At 43.0% G+C, this 24,560-nt stretch overlaps 1 long non-coding RNA gene across 1 annotated transcript in view; it reads right to left on the bottom strand.

Annotated features, from left to right (window-relative positions):
* LOC146817175 (uncharacterized) overlaps window positions 1–24,560 on the bottom strand; it is a 184,154-nt gene that overhangs the window by 50,246 nt on the left and 109,348 nt on the right. The window contains exon 3 of the long non-coding RNA XR_014962497.1: window positions 22,439–22,586. This is a non-coding gene — a long non-coding RNA (uncharacterized LOC146817175). The remainder of the gene's footprint in view (window positions 1–22,438; window positions 22,587–24,560) is intronic.

Raw genomic sequence — 24,560 nt, 5'->3', positions numbered from 1 at the left:
GTGAGACATGCTCTGGGCATACAAAAAGAATGTACTGCTTTCTTGATTCTAGTATTTCTTTAATTAGCTTAGTACCTGAACCTCTCCATCTATTCGTGAGTAATTCAGTCAATATATCAGGTAAGGGACCAGGATCTGAATGTTGGCTTTTATATAGTATAAGAAGTTGTTGAATCATATAAATCCCAGCTAAACGCTGTTCATCTGGGGTGAGATTCAAAAATGTGTGTGCTACTGTATCATCATCATACTTTCCGGGACTGTCAATCCAATGAACGGCTGACCTGGCTAATTCTTGTTCATCCATAGAATCGAGAAAATGATAACCCCTTCGTTCTCGGAGTAATTTGTCAGCGGCTTGGAACGAATGCTCGGGGGACCTTATATTTATTATAGGTGTTTGGAAATTCCTGTTATTATCTGGACATATCGGACGTATCGGGTCAATAAAACATCTAGTACTATTACAAGATCTTCCTCTACCTACATAGGCTATGGTTCCTGACTGTCCTGTGGGCAGTCCTGATCCTTCCTCCTCGCTTTGTTCGAACTGGTCTACCGCTAATCTCTCTTCGTGTAGGCGTTCTATTTCTTTACGGATCTTTCGGCACATGGCTATTATACAGTTTTGCTTATCATGTCTCCCTTCTGATATATTCTGGCTCCATCTGGTAAGAGTTTGCATTGCTTCCGGGTCTACCCCCGGTCGGTCTTGATTTCTGATCACACAATTTATGAGGAAACGTAACAGTTCCCCCTGTATTTCCACTTTCTGGTATTCCATAGCTCTGTTAATACATTCAGAATCTCGCCCTGTTTGGACAAAATGATATATATTATCTAGATGCATAGTCATTCCTGGTAACTTCCCTAAATACACCGCGGCTCGTCTGATACGTAATGATGCCATGATCATTTCGTCCTCTTTGCCGGGCACAGGGTCATATCTACAATCTACAAGAAGTTCCTTAAGCGTGCGTGCATTTATGAGTTTGGGGGTACGTGGATGTGCTGACTCTTGAAAAGTAAGTTTATTTATTCTGGGTGGCGTAGAAAAAATGTTGGTAGCACCTCCCGTAGCCCCGTCTGGGGTATCGGGCGTGAAAGGATTCGTTGAACGCGATACAGCAACTATAGGTGTGGACACAGCTATAGAAGTAGCTGTAGGAACAGATGAGGAAACAGATGTGCTTGCCGGAACTTGTGTCAGGATTTGTTGTTGTAGAGATACAGATACAGGATCTTGGCGTTGAACCTCCCCGGCCGACGGTCTATGTGGGGCGGGGTTAGCATACTCGGGAGCTGCGTCATCTAAATATGAGGAAAGAAAAACATCTTCTGCGGTTCTAGGATGCCCCTTAGGATGTACTTTTATTGGAAACAATGGGGGTGGCAAGTCTTTTGGTATTTCCGGAGTAGCCTTAGGTAATCCCTCGGCCAGGAGGGGATACATACCATTCATAAGGGCATTTCTTTGTCTGTCTACTTGTTCTGATTTTACTCGTGTACCTTCTTCAATTAATAGATTTTCTCGGACTTTATTTGAATTCTCTTTATTTTTCTCTTCCTGTCGGAGTGCTTTTTCTGCACGTCTATGAGATTCTTTACGCCATAACTCAACGGCGTCTTTCTGTGACTGTCTCACTTTCCTTTTCCATAACTCTTCCTCTACTTTCATGATGCACTCTGCATCCCAGGTCCCAGCTGCGGGCCACCTCTGACTTTCTGGTAATTCCTTAGTGTAGTTTACCCATAGATCAAGAAATAATATGGCGTCTAGGCCATGTTTATGATACATGAAGTACCCTGGAGTGTCCCTAGGAGGAATGGGAACAGCTTCTTCGAGTACCCCTTTTCTAGTTGTGATCTGTCTTAATTTCGAAAAGAGCGGCATATTGAGAACTGATCTGATACTTGATCTTGAACAAACTTAATACAATAAACACGATAATGAACAGTCATTCATACCACAATATGCAGAACGTATTAACACATTTAACATTTAACATTTAAATGAGCAAACAATGATGATGACGATCTAAGGAAAACTTAATCACTAAACATAATACTCGGCATTATCTGGATTATTCTGAATTTATATACTTGATATACTAGATATACTGCTAAACAGTACAGATACACTGCTGAAACAGTGCAGACCGGATTTGTGTACCCAAACCCGTCTTGACCGGCACAACCTATGTGCACGTCAGAACGCCTCCCCAGTAATGGTACTCACCGGGTAGCTCGGAACGGAAGGCCTCGGAACGGAACTGAACTGAACTGGACCGGACTGGACTTGACTCGACAACTTCGGACACTTCTGAGCTTCGGAAACCTGGTGGGCCTCTGTATACCTCGGATCTTGCTCTCTCAGCTAGGCTCTGGTCGGGATACTTCGCACTTCTCACCGCCTCGTCTGGGTGTTGATCGCAGCCTCAGTCGCCCCCGCTTGACCGGAGGGAGATACAGGAAATCCTGCTGGTACGCGTTGTTGTCCGTCCAGCTGTGGCAGGAGACCGGGCCTGCAACGCACCCCGGCGCGTGAGATGAGAAAGTGTCCCTGTTCGGGCGCCATTCATGTGGTAAATAATTTAATTACCGGGACTTAATTTGATACAGAAACATAATAAAAATAGCTCAGTAAATAAGAGGCAGAATCCGTGGTATTAGAGGTTCGGAATGGGCTTTATTCCAATGGACGATTCGAATCGGTTGCTCCAAGTTCCATCACCACGAAGGTTCAGGAAGTGAAGTACATACATTATTGATAATTAATCACTTTTATACAATAGGCATTACAGTGAAGCAAATGCAAGAGGCGTAACAATTGATAGCAAAGATAACATTTCACATGCGTAGCTGAAGGAGGCGTAATTGGGAGTAACAAGGAAACGTCATTGGTTGTGATGTCACATATGGGTGGACCTATGAAATAATTTCGCAATGTCAGCAGAAATACTTGGCAGAGATGCGCGCGCAGCAGCATGACGTATGATTGACGTGCGACTAGGGGGTGAAGGGGACTTGACATTTAGCTCTACATGTGGCGACAGATGTCTGGAGGGTCAAGTCAACCTAATCCCCAAATCATATCTAACATCCTATGTTTAAAGAACTATGTTATCCAAAAGAGAGGTCTCTTAGAGTAGAATCTTATTCTATACTGACTATACTGACTGTTAGTGCGTGTACAAGCGTCTAAGTGTCTACACTAGATGCGAGGGCAGGAATCTTCCATAGTAACAGTGCTATGAATTACTTGCATAAAGACAGAGAAACCGGGCATTTGCTCGGTAGCTGGAAGAATGTTTACTTAAACTACTAGACAGGAATGCATTGGGCAGGGAGCGGAGCAGATAATTTCGAAGGTGAAATACAGTTTCTTGGCAGGCAACAGGCTGATGTCAGGCTTCGTGAGCCGCGCAGGGAATGAGACAAAGTTCATGGTCACAGATGCAGGCTCAGACTGGAGCTTCAGAGGCAGAAAGCAAGAAAAGCTTGATGACAGAATCAGGGCCTACTTGCCTGGACTGTAAAATGGCATAAGTGAACCATATAAAGCCGGTGGCCTTTCGTACTTAGGAATGGAATATCCGGCCCATTCATGGCTGATCTGAAAGAGGACATGTTGACGGTGGACGCACATGTGTTTGCGTCTTCATAACTGGAACTGGAGGGAACATACATGTACTTGTGATTCATACATGAAACCGTTGGGGTCCAAGATAGGGGACATAACTGATCATAAAAATCCATATTTCCACATTTCAAGGAACCGCAATACCACTGTGCACCGTTACATTATGTAATTCCAGGGTCGTGATTCCTACGAGTCTGAAAAAAAAGTTCTAAATCAGTATATAGATGTTTTTTAATTGCAGTAATTTATCCAATACATTATAATGTAATATATTTTACGGAATCTCACCCCCCAGCACTTTGGTATCGCATTGGAGTCACTCACCGCATGTGCTCAACAAAAAAAAAAAATTTGATTGGTGTAAGGGAGTTAAAACTATCACCTGTTTCTAGAAATAGGAGGGTGTTGTTTGCATTCTACTTACTATTAGTTAGGGAGGAGGTTCATTGTATTGGTGTGTTTATTTTCTTTCTCCAAAACTATGGCTAGTTCTTCCAGACAAAAGGAGGAGGAAGAATTAAGATTGTTAGAAAAAGGAGAGAAAGAAGAGCCATCCAGGAAGAAGAAAAAGAGCATTGTGTGGCAGTTTTTTAGTATCCCGGAAGGAGAAAAAAATTATACTCCCAGAAAGTTACTTGCACCATCTGTAAAAAAGTTCTTTCCCAGGGTAGTGAAATCAAATATAGCTGCGGCATCTCCAGCCTGCAGAAGCACCTTAGAACTATCCAACCGACTCACCTCGCACGGGCTGAGATGGAGAAACTTAGAGAGGAAGATGCTGCTGTTGAAGGAAGTGCTCCTGAAACATCTTGCGGAACTATAGTGACCAATATTCCTGTCACCATCCCATAATTTCGAAAAATGTGCATATATGTCTAAAATGCAGTACCTCTTCGGCAGGGGGTGAACAAGTTCTTTCAACTCTAATTCAAACAATCAATACACATAAATGCTATTTTTTTGCATTACTTTTATAGCACAGATTGTTTTTTGTGTGCTTTGTTAACATTTCTTTTCTTAGTTTTTTGAAAAATAAAATAAAAACACTCAAAAAATGTAAAACATTGTTTGATTTTTTTTTAAACTGTTTAAGAAAACGGTTCTCTTCAGAACCACCTATTCTGGTTAAAAGAAAGATGATTTATTTGTTAAATGTATGTCTGTTTATGTGAATCTGTCACTGAGGGCTCATTTATATGGGGCCATGGTGGGATTTTTGCACCACCACAGTGTAATTTTCTCATCTTTGTATGTGTAAAAGTTCACTAGCATATATATAAGGTTAGGTAACATCACTTTAGTTGTTTTTTCCATTCTTTGTAAATATGTGCCTCTTTGACGCACAACAGGAGTAATTCATGATTGTTGCTGTAGGTGTGCCTACAGAGCACTCTTGAAATCTGAACCATTCCCCGAATTATGAAAATCGTAAATCTGGATATGTGTCAGAATCTAATACCACCCCAATGGGTAAGAAAGGCACAATTAGAAGAAATCTTTTCATTTCCCTTTATTATTTCTGTTTCATATTTGTGCTATATTGTGCACTATATATAGAAAAAGGAAACTGTCCAAATTGATTGATTTTGTAGAACAAGGTGTCCCTTCCAGAATAACATTAATATAGTTTCAGATCCCAACGTTGTAGGCTCCATCCGGCCATTGAACACCCGCTTCACTGTTCAAGGCCCAAACCAAAGGTGAAGGTGTTTAATAAATGAAGCAGGCTTTTAATGACTGGTAGAGCCCTCTTCAGAGGGCTTTAAGACTGTTAGAACATTCTCTGTATAGTTGTCAGAATATTGTAATTACAAAAAACACAGGCATCTCAGAGCTTAAAGAGGTTTGAATCCCCTCAGAGTCTGAGAGGCCTTTGTTCAGAAGAACACCTCTAAAATGACAAAAGCATTGGCATGGCCAATAGGTCTCGCTTTTGGGACCTTATGCGTTTAGCCAGAACTTTTGGCTATTTTGTAGAGCATTGTGGCTGATGTGTGTGTCTGGTCCCCATGCACCTCCCCTCCACCCCACCTCCACAAGAGTGCGCGTAGTAGAACTCGCACAGAGTAAACAAAAGCAACACAAAGCTGAAAGCATGCAGCCACTAAGTAGAGTTGTGCTAATCAGCATGAGGAAAAGTTGCACAAACCAACAGAACAAAGCTGGCGAAAACAACGAGAAATCAGCTGAAAATATGCTGTGCGAGTCAGCGTAGGACAACCCAGTTGCCAAATGACACAGCCTGGGTACGAGGAGCAAAGTTCCGATTGCCAGGGCCACGTGAAGAAGAGAAAACCAGCCAATGACGTGGAGGAAGCAGGTGAGGACTCCCAATGAGGCTGGAAGAAGCAACACAACTTGGCTGACCTGCACGTAGTACCAAGAGGCAACATAGGCAGTCGATGGCAAAAGGAGACAGCAGAAATTGTCTAATAGGTGGCAGTGAGGAGAAAGGGCTGGAGAGGCAGAGCCATAAACGGGGAACAATAAAGCTCAATTTGAAAAGAAAGAAAAAAAACAGTCTCAAGTGACTGCATGACGCGTCGCATGGACACACACAGCGTTTTGCTTGCAGGAGCGTGCAGGGGCACCATCTGTTTTCAAGATAATTACAAACAGATGGCACCAATGCTCACTCCCGCAAGGGAAACGCCAAACGTGCATGCGTTGAAATAGAAAGCAATGCAAACGTCCACGCTTTTAGCCAAAATGCTGATCGATTGCAAAAGGTCCCCTCCTATGCATCACATGCACGCTGCGTAGGCGAGACCTAAAAAGCAGAGTTATGTTGTTGCTTTGGGCTTCTGCCATCCAGTACATCTGGCAACATGTTTTAATGCTCACTTTTTTGTACCAGTTTCATTAGCAAGTCAGACCTCATAATCCGTCCTGGGAGTAGTTTGAGGAGTTTCGCTATGTGGAACTCCGCGAAGTTACAAAAAAACTCAGCGGAGCTCTGCAAGTGGTGGAGTGCAGTGCGGACCGTAGGAAATGTTACCTGAGCAGCAGTTTGCATTCACCAACTTACCATTCGTGAGCAGGTAAAAAACTCTGCTGCACCATGCGGAGCGGAGTTTTCTGCACTGCGTGAGCTCCGCGGAGTGCAGAAAACTTCACTAACTCCGCAAACGGAGTGGAGTTCAGTGCCCAGGCCTACTGATAATGCCAGGTCTAAGCCAAAACAAACCCCCCGCGTGCGGGGACTCCCCCCATGACTGTGGGGCATCTGCCATTTGTGCAGAGGTCCTTTATGAATCAGGCCCATAAATGCAATTGATATTGGTTTAGGAAAGTTGTGAATTTGGCTGGTTCACCATAAAACCGTTCTGAGGGAGCAAGTGATACCGGGCGAGGTGTAACTACATGTATCAAAGACCCAGTGGCACCTTTAGAGTTTGACAGTGAGGAAGGATTGGCTGTAGCTAAATGAATGAACATAGGAGGATTCAATATGGGTGTTGTCTTTGGATGCAGACCGTGTCTCCACCCAGGACCAGGTGTACAAGAAGGAGCTTGCAGAGAATCTAACCCATGAATAACTCATTGAGTGTCTTCTTGAGTTTGTCTTACTGCCTGCTCATTTCCCTTGAGTCACTTTGTATGACTACCAAGAAGTTTACAGCCTCCAACATGGAGACAGCCTATGAATCCACCACGCTCAGATGAAATGTACGTTTTGTGGCATGATATTCTGTCAGGGTCTGGACAATAACCTTTACCGCAATCTTATGGAGGCAAGATGATGTCACTGAGGCCTTCTTCCCAGACCCTCCCAGTGACTAGCTGCTCTGAACATCTTATGTTGAGAGCAGCTAGTGATCTTAGGGATCATTCACTGCTCCTGGGGGAAAGGGGAATGAGATTAGAGAGGAAGAAAGCATCCTCTCTGATGCTTCATATGAGTTTGGTTTGATTGTGAGTGTGTTTTTTCTGCCACTAGTGGCACTCTGCCTCAAGTGGGAGGGCTGTCTAGTAAACCGTAGAGGAATAAACAACATGTTAGGCGTGTGCGCATGACCTAGAAACCCAATCTGAATACGCATCCAAATGACAAGACATGTTAAGCTTAACACTCCATTCCTTCTTTCCCACGGTGAGATGTAGGACACTGATGTGGAACAAGAACAGGACTTCTAAAAATACAATAGAGCCAAGAATAGGCACTCAGGGTGATTTAGCTTCTACTGCTGTCCACCCACTTCTCTACTAAATACCTGGGGCGTCATTTTCTATATTTTGATGCACAGCAGCGCAGCAAGCATTCCTCCTGCAATGCCATGCATAAAAAAAAGGGACAGGAATATGCCATAGCTACAAGATATGGTGGTGCATTCCTGTCCTTCTTTCCTGCACCGCGGCACAAACAGCAGCCGTGCACCAGTGCAGACACCCTACCATCATATTGCAAGAATGCCTGCGTTGAGGGGATGATTGTTCCCTGCACACCTTCCTGCACAAAAACAATAATTGAAGGCATTTTCCTCTTTCTATGCATGCTGAAGAATACAGCACGCATAAAAAGAGGAAGAAATACAAGTATTTCTGCTTGTTGTGGCACTAGGATTCTGAAGCATTCCCAGCTTCACAAACATTGTAAATCTGGGACTGTCAGGTTCCATGGATGTTGCGTGGGAACACCACAGCAACACCCATGGTACGCCCCTTTCAGGCAGAGTAATGCGTAACAGAGGCCCATATTTACAAGGCCATGAAAAGTCATGCAGGGTGCCTTTATGTGTCCTTGTAAATATGGACAAGCCCATTGCCCTGATGGTGCAATGGGCTTGTAAATGAAGGCCCTGGAGTATACGGTGGGGTTTCTGTCATGCATTTTCAGGGTGCTATGACGCACATGTGTATGAAATATTGAACCCCAGCTGTTCCCCAACTATCTCATGCTGTGCTCTGGAAGCGCTGTTAACTCACAATGTGCAAATCACAAGTTCAAGGTTTAATTCTACACTTTTACATCACAGTGCCCTGTTTACAAGTTCAGAGATACACTGTTGAATCCTATTGCGCTGTTCACAATTGCCCAAGTAATTGTCTCTGTCTTTTTTCCTAGGACTCTGCAGAGACCATGAAAACCAAGAACTGAACAGACAGAGTGTGCATGACAGAAGAATCAAGGCGGGAGAGCCCTCCCCAAGGACAACAAGTATGGGCTTGGTTGCGCTGCACATTTGCCATTACCATTGGTAGAAGAGAGCTGTAACCTTCTTCTTTCTTTATCAGTTTGGAATGATAATGAAGCCAAACTTTGGAGGAGACTGGCATCAGGCATAACGGGCTGGCTTCTGGGCTTGGCTTAAAGCAAGACCCTGAGGCCAACCTCCACCACACATGGATGAAGGTGTGTGAAGCAGGGGTTGGCCATGTATGAATGGTTGGCCATAGGGCCTGGGCATTCTGTCAATGACGAGGGGGGGCACCAGTAGCAGGTAGGGCGCAGGGCCTTACTGCTGTGGTGGCCTAGCAACCAAACCTTGCTGCCTACTGCCGATACCAATGCACAGCTGAGGTTGGTCATCCACAGAAAGTTGGTCTCTGCTGCTGCAGCCAATTCCTGCTGCACACAGCCAAAGGTCGCTTGCAATGGACTCTGGAAATTAAGTACATCAAAAAAAGCAATGGAAATTCACTGAAAAAAAACACAGGTATAAATGGAGTTATGATGCCATCTCAGATGCACAAAACCACTGAAGTTTACAGTTATAGTTAACAATTCTTACAACTCAAGCCTCCAGCCATGCTCAAAACATTAATTTGTTAATGGAACAGAAACAAAGAAAAAAGGTATCAAGTGAACAAAATAGAGTGTGGGTGAGCTATGGTACATGGTGTGTGCACTGGCAACCATAACTCCTGACGTTCAAAGGATTGGTTTCCTGTGGTTGAGTCAGAAGCATAACTCAATTTATATAACAGCGGAGAAGAACAATGCAAGTATTCAAAAGGCTTTCACATAAAAAATAATAGGAGAATTAGAAGGAAGTAAAACCATACCAGTCATCCCACAGGTTTGAGCGAAGGTTATGAAGAGTAAGAGTTTTCTGGCTAGGAAGGTTGGTATGAGAGGAAGAGAGGGATAGGAGGATGTGTGTGGATGGGACAGATTAGGCATAAAGATATGGCTAGCAGCAGAGAGATAAGAAAGAATAACGGTCCATGATCAAGCCACAATTGATCCTTAAACAGATAAATAGGGCACTGAGGAATGGGTTGAATACACCATCAAGGCAGGCACTTCACTCTGCATGGCTGTATGAGGACGTGTATATTCATATATCTGACAAGAATAAAGGAGAACGGGGCATATTCACGGTGCAGATGAATGTTGGGCTTGGAGTTAGGAGGTGACATTTATGCACAAGGTAACATACCAAAAGGTGAAAGAGTCGATAGTGTGAAAATGTGACTGTGCATGGGGAACAAACCACTAGTGGTGTAATTAATGCAGTGTTTTAACTATAAGTAACATTGAGTGATTTAAACAAAACTGGGTGCTTTTCCATTGGAAAATGTGCAAATAAGGAAAATTGCATTCCGAGCTACGTATACTATAACAGTGGTAATTTCATGACTATGGGAAGTATAGTGACACAGTGGCGACTGGTAATTAGAGCATAGGGGTTAGCAGTGAGGCCGTGCATGCACACTCACTCACACTCATGCATTCATACACACACACACATTCACGCCAACATCATTTCTTTCATCTACCCTACATAAATCAGAGAAGTGTGAGATTATGCTTTTTCCTCACAGAACCCAGGAATCTCTTTAAATGGTTGCTTATTCCTGGAATGTCTGACATATGTCTGATATATAATGGAACAGGTCATTTGAAGCACAAGGAAGCACAACAAAACATTGCTAGGCCACTAGAGACTATCCTAATGTTCCAGATTGTATTCCACTATGTGTTCGATCTATCTCCCAACCACAATATATGCAAATTATAACCTTGCTTTGCGCAAACGTGATAGCAACCAACGAATCTATGTAATATATTTAATACATTTGCTTTTGGGCTGGCCTCTCTTAAGGTAATAACATGAATTGGTAATGCCAATAGATCTGGCTTCAAGAGAATGTTGTATGGCAATGTGAAGCATTACAAGTAAATAGCATGGGAATGGATATGTATTTGTGTGGAAGCAAGGAACTGTAGAAAATAAATTGGTGTAGGTTGACATGCTAGGTGACAGGTGCACTATCAAGCCAGGTTATACTCAGACGTTGAGTCCCTTGCTCACTTTGCCACTGGATTCAAGCAAGCCTGGCTGAAGACGGCTGAAATGTCAGAAACCGGTCCTAGGAAGCTTGTTTCCGGTCCAGGGAAGGCATGGCTTGGCAGTTTGGGCTGGACTGTTCCCATGAGGCACAGGGTCAGACTGATTTGCATATGGCCATGTCTGAACTGGGGTGGCAGAGTGGGCTAAAGAACGGTGATGGATCAAACCCAGATCTGTTGACTGGGTGTGAGTGTTTGATTGGTTCTGATGCTACGTCCATCACCACCCCCTTTTGTAGCACTATCAAGCCAGACCTAAACATCCATGTAGGTTTATGGCTGCCCTCTTCCCATCTGTGCTGCTGCCAGTCAAAAAACACCATTTATTATCTAGTTATCTAGGACACTTTAGTACCATTACAATGTCATTTGATTGCGCCTAAAAGTTCAACTAAGGACGAAGGATAAACAAACAAAATGATCACTAATGTGTGGTGGCAAGCACTTATTTGTTGCAGCACACAACTTCTGCCCAATCAAAATATACTCCTGGCTCTTAACATGTGGGAGGAGCTACATCTCTTCTCTATTAATGCTCGCATAATTGTCTGGTGACAACTGTGCTGTCAAACCAGACCATAAAGAACAGCAGCTGTTCACACCAGGCTTCTTCGGAGTAAGGAGCTATAGAGGCATGGCTGGCACAGGTAACATCGGTGGGGCGGGGCAGGTGGTAGAGGAAGTAGACAGACCATGGGATAGAGAAAATAAAATAAACAAAAATTTAAAAACCACTTACCTTGGGCTCGCCGCATCTCAGAGTCGATGATGCAGCGAGCGCAATGTAAGTGGTTTTATTTATTTTTATAATTTAATTTTACCTACCCCTTCGTCTGTCCACTTGAACTCCCACCCAAACCACCCCACCTCTGGTACCTCTGCCTGCGGCGCCTGAGACTATACCTTCTTCTGCCATTGGATTCTGAACAATGAATCTCTCTGGTAGAGCGATCTTGAATTATAGTGCCGGAGAGGCAGGAGACTGCCCAGCCAGAGATCCTTCAAGCAACCATAGGTTTTCAGGTAAAAAAAGATTGGTGAGGTTCAGAGCAGGGAATTAACTTGGAATTGTCAGGATAGTAGACAACGGGCTGCTCAAAAAGAGTAAAATCACACAAGCACCACAATCTCTGTACAAATGCAATGCTTATATAACCCCAAATCGGTGTAGATCAATTTACCTATGAAAAAATCTGCATGAAGATTAAATCAAATAAATTGAATTTTTGGCTCCCTTTACATCTACAAAGGAGGCAACCGCATTTGTAATAGTAGAGTTTTGGGTGCGGGGAGAAACACTGCTGAATGGCAACTGACCTGGAGTAATGTGTTTTTGCTGCTATTTTAATGATTCCATTGAATCATAAGTGTGTTTCACGGCTGCCAAGCAGAGGAAGCCCACAGAGCTTTCACAATAATATAGATAGATTTTTTCAAATTAATAGCAACACAGTAAGGCTATAGAGACGACGAGCTTTGCATTTATATGGGTTTATTTGATACCTCTTATGAATGTCCTGTTTCAACTGCATGAACTGGCTTATGGATGACAGGCGCATTTAAATTTAGTTTCACACTTCATAGGCTATATAGACATTCTAAACATGCATAGACTTACACATGCAAATCAGCTGCTTAGACGCTTAGAGGTTATAATTAGAATGCATATGAAATCACAACTAGCCAATAATACATTTTTTGCATTTTTATCAAGATTCTATTCAAATTGTACGAAAAAACAGGGTCAACTATTTTTCAGGAATGGAATAAAGATTAAATATGCAATTACCTTACCGAAATGCTTCTTTTAAACGCTTAGTTCTATGTATTGTCTTAAATAAAGTAATACGATGTTTTGTAGCTCCGCTTTTGTTTGAAAAATACACTGAATACTCTTCTATAGTATTATAGTAGAATTATGTTGTAATGGATAATCGAGATAATTAAACAAAAACCTGAGTATCTTTTGTTTGATTGTATGTCGATTCCATTAAAATACAAATATTGCGGCATATTATCAAGATCCAGCGTTAAAATAATTGCCGCTTTAGCGGCAGAAAACTTCCGCTAAAGCGGTGATAATGGGCTTTGAAAATATGCCCTTGAGAATTCCAATAGAAGCCCATGGGGCATATTAACAAGCCAGGCGATACAATTATCGCTAAAACGGCGATAATGGGCTTGATAATATGCTCTATGGAATTCCATTTGAAGCCCATGTTAAATGTGAAGGACGTCTGACATGGGCTTCAATTGGAATTCCATAGAGCATATTATCAAGCCCATTATCGCCGTTTTAGCGGCATTTTTCGGCCGCTAAAGCGGCGATAATTTTATCGCCTGGCTTGATAATATGCCCCCATGTTCGCACCGGATTGAGCGATAATTTTAACGCCGAATCTTGATAATATGCCCCTTAGTTGCTTAGTGTATTGGCTTAAAATACCAGTAATTTTGTAATCTCAATATCAGTATTAGAGATTGGCTGTGTAGCTAGACAACTGTAAATTAATCAAACAATATGTTTGCTACATTGGTTTTTCATTTTAACAAAAGTGACCTGAAAAATATTCACATGTAGGATTACGATGTAAACTATAAATAAATAAAGGACAATGGTGTAAACGGCCCCAAAGTACTTTCAAACTACCATCACCAACCAAGCAAAGTATACTGTTATTTTAGATGACAGAAAATCATATTTTTTTTCTGAAATCTCCCAGTGTAAAGTCCTTTATCGAAAAATAAAGGCTGATATTACAAGAGTTGAGTCAAACCTGTTATAAATACAGATGTAAGTTATTTTTTCACTTTTTAGGTTGCATGTTTCTCGAATGGGAAAAATGACTCCATTTCAGGTAACAGTGTTGTTGTAGATTCTTTAATGCAAACAGAAGGCTTTTTCTCAAATGAAAAATTAAAGAAGAAATTAAGGGGCATATCATCAACGAGGCGATAAAAAATTATCGCCGCTTTTGCGTCTGGTTTTCCGACGAAAAGCGGCGATAATTTTAATGCCCTATTAGCAAGGACACGCTAACGCGTGAATCTATGCTTCTTCGCCCTTTCCCTTAACGCCCAGCTTTGCATCTCTAATGAGATGCAAAGTGGCGTTACTCCCTAGAATAACGGGAGAAATGTCGCTAGGCGACATTTCTCCTATTATCAAGCCTCACGCTAAGAAGCAAAGCGGCAAGAAAAGTAGCGATGACCTCTGTTATCGCTACTTTCCTTATGCCTGTTTTGAAACTGACTTAGCCATGATATCCTATGGAAGGTGGATATCATGGCTAAGTATGCCTTACCCTATCAGAAAGCTATCTCCAAACGCTGTGCGATTATCGCTGTATTTCCAGCGATAATCGCACAGTTGGCAGCTTGCGCTCTGAATTTCATAGCTTTGGAGATAAGCGTTGCTGAAAGCACGCTATCTCCGAGATAAAATTCAGAGTTGGCCAGCGATAATTATCCTCACGCTAAGAGCGCTGAGCGATAATTATCGCCTGGCCTTGATAATATGCCCCTAAGTTGTTACCAAGCTAAATTAAACGAAGGCAACGGTTGTAAAAACCTATGATCAAAATATGTCACTAAGATAAAAGAGAAATATTAGAGGTTAATTTAGAGATTAGTGAAGCAAGAGTACCACCATAAATTGGTGGTACTCTCGCCTGTCAACCTCACAGTTTCCCCAAATCAGTGAAAGCGCTGGGCTTCAGTTGGTGGATTTCCAGCTTTCTCTGCCTCTTATTAAAAGGTCAATCGACCACAGGGCTGTCAGAGCCTAAATAAGGTGACAAGCGCCACTTTATGACCCTACCTGGACATATGAGGCATGGCAGGAAAGTTGCTAAAAGGCTCCCACATGCAGGAATGTGTGTGGGGTTTTGACTATGTGTGTTCCGTGTTGAGGTTATTGACTATTTTATTGAAAGGGGATTGGAAGGGCCTTCGCCAACCACAGAGCACATCAGAGCACCTACATGCTATAAATGATAGCCTTAATCCAGTTGTGAGTTTGGGGTATATTACGAAGTGAAAGTCCCAGTTTAGACTTCTTTAAATGTTAGACAATGGAGAACTTTGAGACAGAATACTGCATTACTTGACAGTCACTAACAGTAAAATCCATTTACAGGGAGAATGGCAGGGCACATTTTCAGGTTACGAACTATTATTGGCCGGCATCACACATTGATAACTTGTGGATAATACTCTAGGTGTACCCTGCAGGTTGCCATTTCAGTGTGCATGTGTTTTATTCTGTCTATGGTATAGGGCACATTTGACCGTAACTAGAATCCAAGGAAATACTTTATTATCATCAGTTCTGGTTTCTCACTAGACTCCCTGGCTCAGTCTCCTGTGGCAGGCTCATTATTATTGGTAACTAGAATAGTAAGTATTGGTTTTTTTTGTGACAGGGGTCCTTTGTGGGTTTCTTGAGTGGGCTTCACATGTGCGAGAAGACATCTGATACGGTAAGTTAAGTCTTTATTCAGGGGTGCCACATTTATGCCTGGCACTGGACTGAGGGAGACTCCTGGCCCCTCCCTAACCAAAGTTCCCACTGTACCCATCCTTAACTCTACCCACTTTTGCCGTGGCTCATCTGTGCCCTCCTGCAAACAATCCAACAGTGCCCCCTCTCTATACCTAAAACCAGATGGCAGAAACGTGCTTCCCTTATGCACAGCACCTGACCCCAACCCAAAGGTGAAGCCATGCAAATGAGCAAACCTCCTCTGTGGCCACTTCAAACAAGTTCTGTGAGTAGCTTGTCTACCATTCAAGTGTCAGGTAGCAATTGCCAATGACAGGGTATGCCTCTTTGAAGTTAACTAATTTCATGGGCATAGCCCATCACTCCAGAGAAACATAGTCATCACTCCAGAGAAACAGAGCACTCCCCAACTCCCAAGGCCTTTGTTTCAGCTCTATAAGCAGGTTCACACTTCATCAAGGAGACTATTCAGATGCCAGGTGACAGCTGAAGCTCATGCAAATTGGATTCTACAGGCTTTAGGGGTGGGAAAAGCTAACATTTTAAAAGTAACTCTTACAAAATATGAATTGCAAATTCAACTTCACCAGTAAATTGGGCCTGTAAAAAATATTCTAAAAAGTCCAAGATTCAATTTTGCAGTTGATAGCTAGCTAGAGTTAAAATTATTAAATGTAATTTTGTATCCCTGTGCTGTCCTATGAACAGTTAACACTGGACGATAAGTAATTGACATCACTCAATAGAAATCCAACAACAATTTATAAATATAAAGTGTATTTTTATCTTAAGTTAAACACCAAAATGAATGTGATCAGATACATATAACAGGACTTCCGGATTTTAGAAAAAAACATAAATCCCACAGTAATTCTATAGTGCAGAACGTTTGCATTGTTGTCAATAAGAAAATGTGTTACTGACAATTGGTCACTTGCAAGTCATTCAATTCTATCTGGCCCGTGGACCCCAGGTGCAGATGTGCCCTTGCTGTCTCTGGTGCTGAAAGGGGGACACTGGAGAGCTTTTTTTTTTACTGCTTACATGGTGCTGCATTGAACAAGAAGCTAAAACACAACAACAGGGTGGTTGCTGACGTCAGTCAAAGATTGGATTGAGTTCCCTCTAGGTGCAGTGTTGAGTGCAGGGGTCAGTTGCAGGACTGGCAACCAACAAGCCTTGACAGTAGTAAACTTTGGAAAAGGGTTCATTGATGTCTAGTGGTCGCGGAGAACATGGTAGCTGCCTGTAACTTCAAGAAAGATAGGACTGCAGTTCTCACAATGCACTAGACCACTTAGTTTTTGAGAATCCCTTATAGGGCCTGATGGCCAGTGATTCTTTTGATTCAGAGCATTGTTTTAACTGCAGTTTACAGGGTACTAGTCCCACTAGTTTGTGGGAGTCTGAGAGTGCTTCAGGTTCTCAAAGGGGTCCCTCTGTCTGAGGGAACCGAGAGTTAGCCTAGGACAAGTCTTCACCAGACAGTTCCAGGTGCATTGTCTCAGGTGCAGAGTATCTATCTTTTGATTTGTGCAAGTACTGTTGTCGCAGACACTGGTCTCTTCTTTGCCCTCTTTGATGCAGTTTGTTCAGAACTGAGGCTCTGGATTTCAGGTGCACCATTTAAATCCTGGATTTAGGGGAGCTAGGGTGTGGAAGCAAGTAGCCAATGGACTGCTAGTCCCTGCAGCTAGTCTGACCCTGAGGTGACCACATCCGGGAGTGTAGGTCTCCTTTTCTACCCAGAACCCACTATATCTACCACTTTTAGATATGTCCTGATCCATATCAGAGTCAGTGTAGCCTTTGAAGCTCACCACTTCAGTAGCCTTCCTGAGAGGGAGGAAGTGTGACCTCTTTCCTGCCCCGGCCTTTGTTCTTGACTCCTGGCAATTTGACACTGCCAGGCAGGAGGTCAAAATCCTATCTTGGTGGTGGTAAGCACAGGCTGTCAGCCAGACCACAGAGAAGGTGGGGTAATTAGGTGGGCAACCACTAAGGTAGCCACTTGGGTGCATGCCATATTGCCTTGGACACAAGATTAATCTCAGGGGTGAGAAGGCATGTTGTTTGATACCAAGCACAACATATTTAGGTGGTACTATAATGGAGATGCCAACTTCAGGTTTGCCCATGTTATACTATGGACTGTCCATCACTTATAGAGTACTTTAATGGTAAGGGTAACCATAGAGATAAATAAGCTTGCACTTACGTGTCCACACCTTTAAAATAATGCACCCTGCTTCCTGGGCTTTAGGAGGCCTTCTTTGGGATGACTGACATATATTAAAAACAGTGCATTGTCTTTGCCACACCTGGTAAGTACAAAGTTAAAGTGGTGCAGTTTATACTGTTCCTTTAGTCGGCCATGGCAGGCCTGCTGTCAGCAGTTTACGTGGGACACTCAGGGTGGCACAAACAGTGTTTCAGGTTCGGGTACCCCTTTTGCCACCTATGTCCTGGGTACCACTGATATATACTAGGGAGGTAAAAAGGGGTAAAGTATTTGTCAATTGGGGTTGCCAATTTACACATAACAGTTTTATGGAGCTGTCACTGGCACTGGCACTGGGGCCTGGTTAGCAGGCTTCAGTGCACTGCCAGAGTCAGAATCCAGCATCTACTACTCAAAATGGGGAAAAAAGTGGGGGGCATCTGCAAAAAGCCCTGGTTTCCTATAAAATATCTTTAACATTTGGCATTTATGTGTTCTGCTTTTGAATGCCGTGCACCCTGGCTCATGGACAGTAATGCAATCAGCAGAATAAATGCATGTATTTACATATGTCCCACATTATATCATGTGGTTGTTTTATTCTGCATACCTAGTTATGATTTAGAACTGGTCTTCAGTTTTGTGTATACTCTGTGTTCACATGTGGGCAATGAAAAGCTCTGCTCTCCATTAACAAGCAATGGCAAAGCCAATATATCTCAAATATGTGAGGGATATGGTCTTGCCAGTGCCTTTTAGCCATACTGTAGAGCAGCGTGGCTACTGTGCAGCATGCACAATGACGCAGGAACAGGAAGCTAAAAAAGAAGTGTTCTTAAGCAGCCACGTCTTTTTTTAACTTATGGCGGGTGGATGTGGGATCAGCACATACATCAGGAGGGTGTGGGGTGGGAGGGAAGAGGCAATGAGGACAACGGAGAGTTGGGGGAGAGAGGGAAATATCAGCATGGACAACAGGAGGGTGGAGTTGGGAGACTGGAGTTGGGAGGGAAGGCACAACTCGTGCAACAACAGGTGGGTATGGGAGGGAAGAAACAACTTGGAAAAAGAGGGGTGGGGTATTGGAGGGAAAAAGCAACCAGTACGACTGCACTAGGTATAAAGAAAAATAGGAGCTCAATTACAGATTCCATAGGCGAAGGACCCCAATGTAGATGAAGCAATCAGTATTTGATCCAAGCTCCAGACGAAAGAAGAAGAGTGAAGCAGGCAGGTGCTACCCATTCAGGAGTTAGCAACTGCGAGTGATAGTGAAGCTTGCGAATGGTAAGCAATGGATAAGCTGCAAGTTCTTTGTAGAAAATAATATGCCTTGCAAGCAAGAGCGCCTGAGCTAGATAATGCGTTGTTGCTGCAAGACCTAAAAAGAGCCCTGCAGAACAGTATTACACTTTATATTTCTATGATCTAATTGGTTCACTAGACGCAACTGTATGGTTCAGGAAATAGGGCTTTAGGAAAACAAAAAAGTACTGATTCACAAAATTGAAATGAGATGAAAGTCTAACTTTACGACTTTCAGTACTCACAAAGAGCATTTACTATTGTAAATGTCCTTTTTGAATACCGAAAGTCGTAAAGTTCAACTTTTGATATTCACAAAGGGCATTTATGAGTAGTAAAAGCTGTTTATGAATACCAAAAGTCATAAAGTTAAACTTTCATCTCAGTTTACCTATGTGAATGAAGACCATTGTTTTTTTCTATTCAGAGTTCTACCTTCAAATAATTTCTGCTCTGATAATAGTGTTTGTGCTGTAACATTAATTTTCATGAATAATTAAATGAATCATTTTTATAATGAAGAAGGAATCATTATTTGTACCTTGCTTGAATTATATTGAACTTTCATGGTTTATTCAAAAGCCTATGATAGTCCATCATATGGGGCCTTTAACTCTATTTGGATAGTGTTCAACTCATTGTTACCAGATTAACACCTGAACAAAGCAATGGACCCCTGATGTGTGACTAGTTAACCTATGCAAGGTGCTTGCCACAGCCTTGCCCCACAAGTACTCTGTTTTTACCAGCGTTTTTATTCAATTCGACTATATGCACATTATTGTTGCTGAAATTTGTAAATTGTGTAACAGATGATGGATTATGTGGCAACTGCTGTAAATTAGTAATTATGTGGTGTAGGAAGCTGGCTCTTTATATGATATATCAAAATGAGATATACTGTGACAAGAGTCCAGGGGTTCCCTTATAAGTGGACAGAGGCAAGCTATGGCAATCCCAGGTGCTGTTCTAAGGGGTAGTGTGGTCGAGCAACCAAGCCTTATCACAGTGGAGTGCTAAACGTTTACAAATACACACAATAGTCAATAACTGAGACACACAACTCAATAAGGAGGTGCACACCAATTTATAAAAATAACACATATCTTTATATATGTTTAGGCACCAGAAGCAAATAGTTCAGGTAAGTATGTTTTTAAATAGGAAATATTTTCAGTTCAAAATGTTTTTGAATTTTTAGAAGCTGCAATGTTATCCTATCGGTGGAAAAGTCAATGCAGCATTTAAGTACAGTACAGCGACATATGGGACTAATCTCCAGGAGTTAATGTGAGTGGTGGGAAAGGTTTAAGGCAGCACCAGCAGAACACCACCAGCAGCACTATGGCAGCTGGGTGCAGAGGTGCAAAACAGCTTTGGGTGCCCAACGTTACTCCATGGGGATCGGTCTTTGCATTAAGAGGCTACATGGTCAACTGGGAGATCAGTCAGGCTGAACCTAGAGGGGGATTCAGGCCTCATGATGTTTGGGGACATAGGGACAACTTTGGACCACTTCTCCATTGCCCAGGGGCAATGGGTGCAGGGGTGACTTTAGGCATCAGTGTAGGAAAGTGCCTCTTTTGAGATGGTTAGCCCCCACTTTTTGCCTGACGTCTAATGTAATTTTGAACTAAGTGCACTGGGTCCCTGCTAACCAGGTTGCCAGTGCCAGATCTCCTTCCCAAAAAACTGTACCAAGATTGGCAACTTCAACTACCCCTGAACGTCCCTAGTAAGTGGTACCCTTGGTACCTAGGGCATGGGTACTGAATAGGGACCCCTCACCAAGGCTATGTTATCTGCCATTGCAGGCTGCATGTCTTGGTGCAGAGAAATCCGAAGAGTCAACATGGCACACAGCCCCGCATGCCATGCCACCCATACACTGCATAAGATATAGTCAAGTCACTCCTACTGTAGGACTTTAGCCATAAGGCAGGGTCACTATATCCTATAAGTGGGCATAGCAGCATGAGCAGATATGCCCCTACTATGTCCAGTCTATTTGAGATGTTGTAAGCGCACAGGGAAGCCATAAAGAGTACATGTGCTGGATACTTAACAAGTGTTTCATAGCTCCATGATGGCTTCACTTAATCCAAAGGGGTTTGGTACCACACACCTTGTCTTAATAAATCCTCACTGATGCCAGTGTTGGATTTAATAATACATTCACACAGGATGTCCTTTAAGAGGGTCTCCTGAAAACCTACCAAGCACTTGTGTGGTTCCTGACTTGTTTTTGCCAGCCTGTCACTAACAAACATATTTCTGTCCTCATGTAATGAGAGCCAGTGCTCTCAGAGAATAGACACAAAGCCTGCTCTGGGTGAAGGTGCTTCACACCTCCTCCAGGACAGGAAGGCTTTCCCAGGTGGGTAGCGTCAAAGGCGATGCCACCTTTGAAATCCAGCCCTGAAGCCTCCCTATAGAGGGGGAAGTCAAGCCCCCTTTCCTGCTTCAGTTTTGGCAAGCGGAAAGGTGGGAAATGTAATTAGATTAGGAAGAGGGTCCACACTTAGCCTACACCACCCCTTGGGTGGGCCAGGCAATGTAAACCCCTCTCATGAAATTCTACCATCGTGGGATCATGGGAAAACCTCCTATCAGGGCTAGAGTCATGCCTCTTTCCATAGGAAGTGGTTACTAGAGGTTATAGACAACCTAAAGGTAGGTAACCCATTAGCTACTATCTGTCTTCCCTTGTAACGCCAATAAATTCTGTATTTAAGTGACACCCCAAGAACTGAACATGAAATTTGATGGACAAGAGAAGACCAGGACAAAGAAGACGTGCTGCACAAGAACTGAAGCCCTACTGCAGAAGAAAAAGGTGCCAAACCCTGACTGCTGCTCCTAGGACACGACAGTCACTGCTGCTGTGTCGTCCTGAAATATGAGAGTACTCCAAGAACCCCAGAGCATGTACAAGCTTAAAAAAATCATCAAGACACTCCTTTGGAGAGAAAATTTCACTCCCCTGCACACACAGGCACAGATCCCATGAAGCCCGATTTGTCGACTTGCTGCTCTTCAAGGAACACAACAAAGCACCAAAGCATGAGATGGTACAACAGCTCTGGAGAGTCAGATCAGTCTTGCCACCAAGTTTGTAAACACTGGCACCTACCAGAGCCGTAGCGTATCAATACCCAGGGTGCTGGACCCATAACGGCAAACATTGAGAAGAAAAGTCCCCTCTGGACTACCAAAGCACCCAAATCAAGCACCCTCCAAAGAATGTCAAGACACCTGAGACCTACTTCCTGAGTGGCCCAGCTATCCCGAGATCACCTCTCCAATTTGCCTGCTCCTGACCGCAAGGACCTCAAAACGCATGATGCACGACTGTCCTGTTTGCTCTGCACCAGGCCCCACCAGCCACAGCACCAGCAAACCATCTCTGCTACCATGGTCCCCAAGCACTTGCAACCTCCTCCCTCTAAGGAGAACAACTAGACTTACTTGTGAATCCCTCTGTGGAGTGCATTTTCAAGTGGCCCCCTTCGTCTTTGTGCACCAGCTTCCAAGACCTCAACTCTCTGCTCCCAGCCGATCTGGGACGCTCCCGAACTTCTCATGCTGAAACTTTAGAAGTGGTCCCAACATGAACCTACGATGAGAGAGTAAACTTCATGAAAGCATTGGCTGAATATCTATTTTTTTGTACTTTTTTCACTATTGTTTCCCATAGTGCGTTATTGCACATGGAAGTTATATATTTATCCAACTTTGCTAAATCGTATCTCAGAAAGTACTTACCTTAGAACTGTGCTCTTGGTCTTAAAGAGTATATAAAAATCAATATTATTTTACAAATTGGTTGTATTCTTAAGTGTGTTTCTCGTATATTGCCTCTGTGAATGCAACAAATGCTTAGCACTACTGCCTACACTACCACAAAAGGAGTTAGTAATATTTACTTTCACCTCTGTATAGCCATTGAGAACTCCCCAGAATCTCTACATAGTGTACTTCATTTTAGTACACTGTACAGAGAGGCAGTGTCCTACATTCAGGTTTTTCTTACTGAGAGCAGTCGTGGTAGAGTGGGCCTGCTTACAGAGGCTGCAGGCATCGTCGATGAGTTCACTGGGGGTGAAACCACACTGGACTCGGTCTCTGGAGGACCACGATGACACCAATGGCCCACTTCAACTTGGGCTTCGAGTGACGGGTGCAGTGGAGTCTTAAGGCGTCGGGTTTCTGCGGTCACAAAGTCCTCACAGGAATCTTCCGAATTTGCATGGAAGCAGGCCTGCTACTTTTACGGAGGTCTTGGTTCCTGGGTGAAATGCTGGCATGTCTCCCAGGCTTTGGGGACTCAGCAGATGCAAGACAAGGTGGGCCCGATTCACAGAACTAACTTAAGACAAAATCCTAAACTTACTACCATTTTGGTATTCACAGAAGGCACTTACTCATTTTGGTATTCACAGAAGGCACTTACTCATTTCGGTATTCACAGAAGTTAGGAGTCCTAACTTTAGGACTCCTAAATGCCTTCTGTGAATACCGAAAGTCTTAAAATTAGGATTTTTCTCAGTTTAGTAGTAGTATAGTTAGGACTCCTAACTTTAGGACTCCTAAATGCCTTCTGTGAATACCGAAAGTCTTAAAATTATGATTTTTCTCAATTTAGTAGTCCTAAGTTTAGGACTCCTAACTTTAGGACTCCTAAATGCCTTCTGTGAATACCGAAAGCCTTAAAATTAGGATTTTTCTCAGTTTAGTAGTAGTATAGTTAGGACTCCTAACTTTAGGACTCCTAAATGCCTTCTGTGAATACCGAAAGTCTTAAAATTAGGATTTTTCTCAATTTAGTAGTCCTAAGTTTAGACTTAGGACTACTAAATTGAGAAAAATCCTTATTTTAAGACTTTCGGTATTCACAGAAGGCATTTAGGAGTCCTAAAGTTAGGAGTCCTAACTATACTACTACTAAACTGAGAAAAATCCTAATTTTAAGACTTTCGGTATTCACAGAAGGCATTTAGGAGTCCTAAAGTTAGGACTCCTAACTTCTGTGAATACCGAAATGAGTAAGTGCCTTCTGTGAATACCAAAATGAGTAAGTGCCTTCTGTGAATACCAAAATGGTAGTAAATTTAGGATTTTGTCTTAAGTTAGTTCTGTGAATCGGGCCCGGTGACTTTTGGTGCAGTTGTCAAAGTCAGCAGACAGACAGCAGGGTTGGCGCCAGGTCAGTTGTTCAGTTCTTGACAGATGCGACTCTTCACATCCGCCTTTGGCTTTCAGGTCAACAGGATCTGGTTTCCTGGTTCCCGGGTCTTCCCTAAATACTGAATTTAGGGATATTAGGGGAGTGTAGGGTAGTAGCTAAGGGGCTACTGATTGTTGGGATCACTATGCCCCCTATATGACCATTTTGTTTTGGACGTGGACATAACCCTGTCCCAGAGTTCTTAAGTGTGCCAACACAAAAATGGACACTTCTCAAAAGTCATACCCACATCAGGTTAGGCCACCTTAGGGGTGGTACTAGGGGTGGTACTAGCCAAAGGGTTGAGCACTACCTAACTAGCTAATTTCCCACATGTACAGGTGTCAGAGGTCTCTGGACAAA

This window comes from Triturus cristatus, chromosome 6 (assembly GCF_964204655.1).
Source record: "Triturus cristatus chromosome 6, aTriCri1.1, whole genome shotgun sequence".
NCBI classification, from domain to species: domain Eukaryota; kingdom Metazoa; phylum Chordata; class Amphibia; order Caudata; family Salamandridae; genus Triturus; species Triturus cristatus.
Note: the sequence above shows the minus strand (reverse complement) of the source record. Positions and strands in the feature narration are given on the sequence as shown.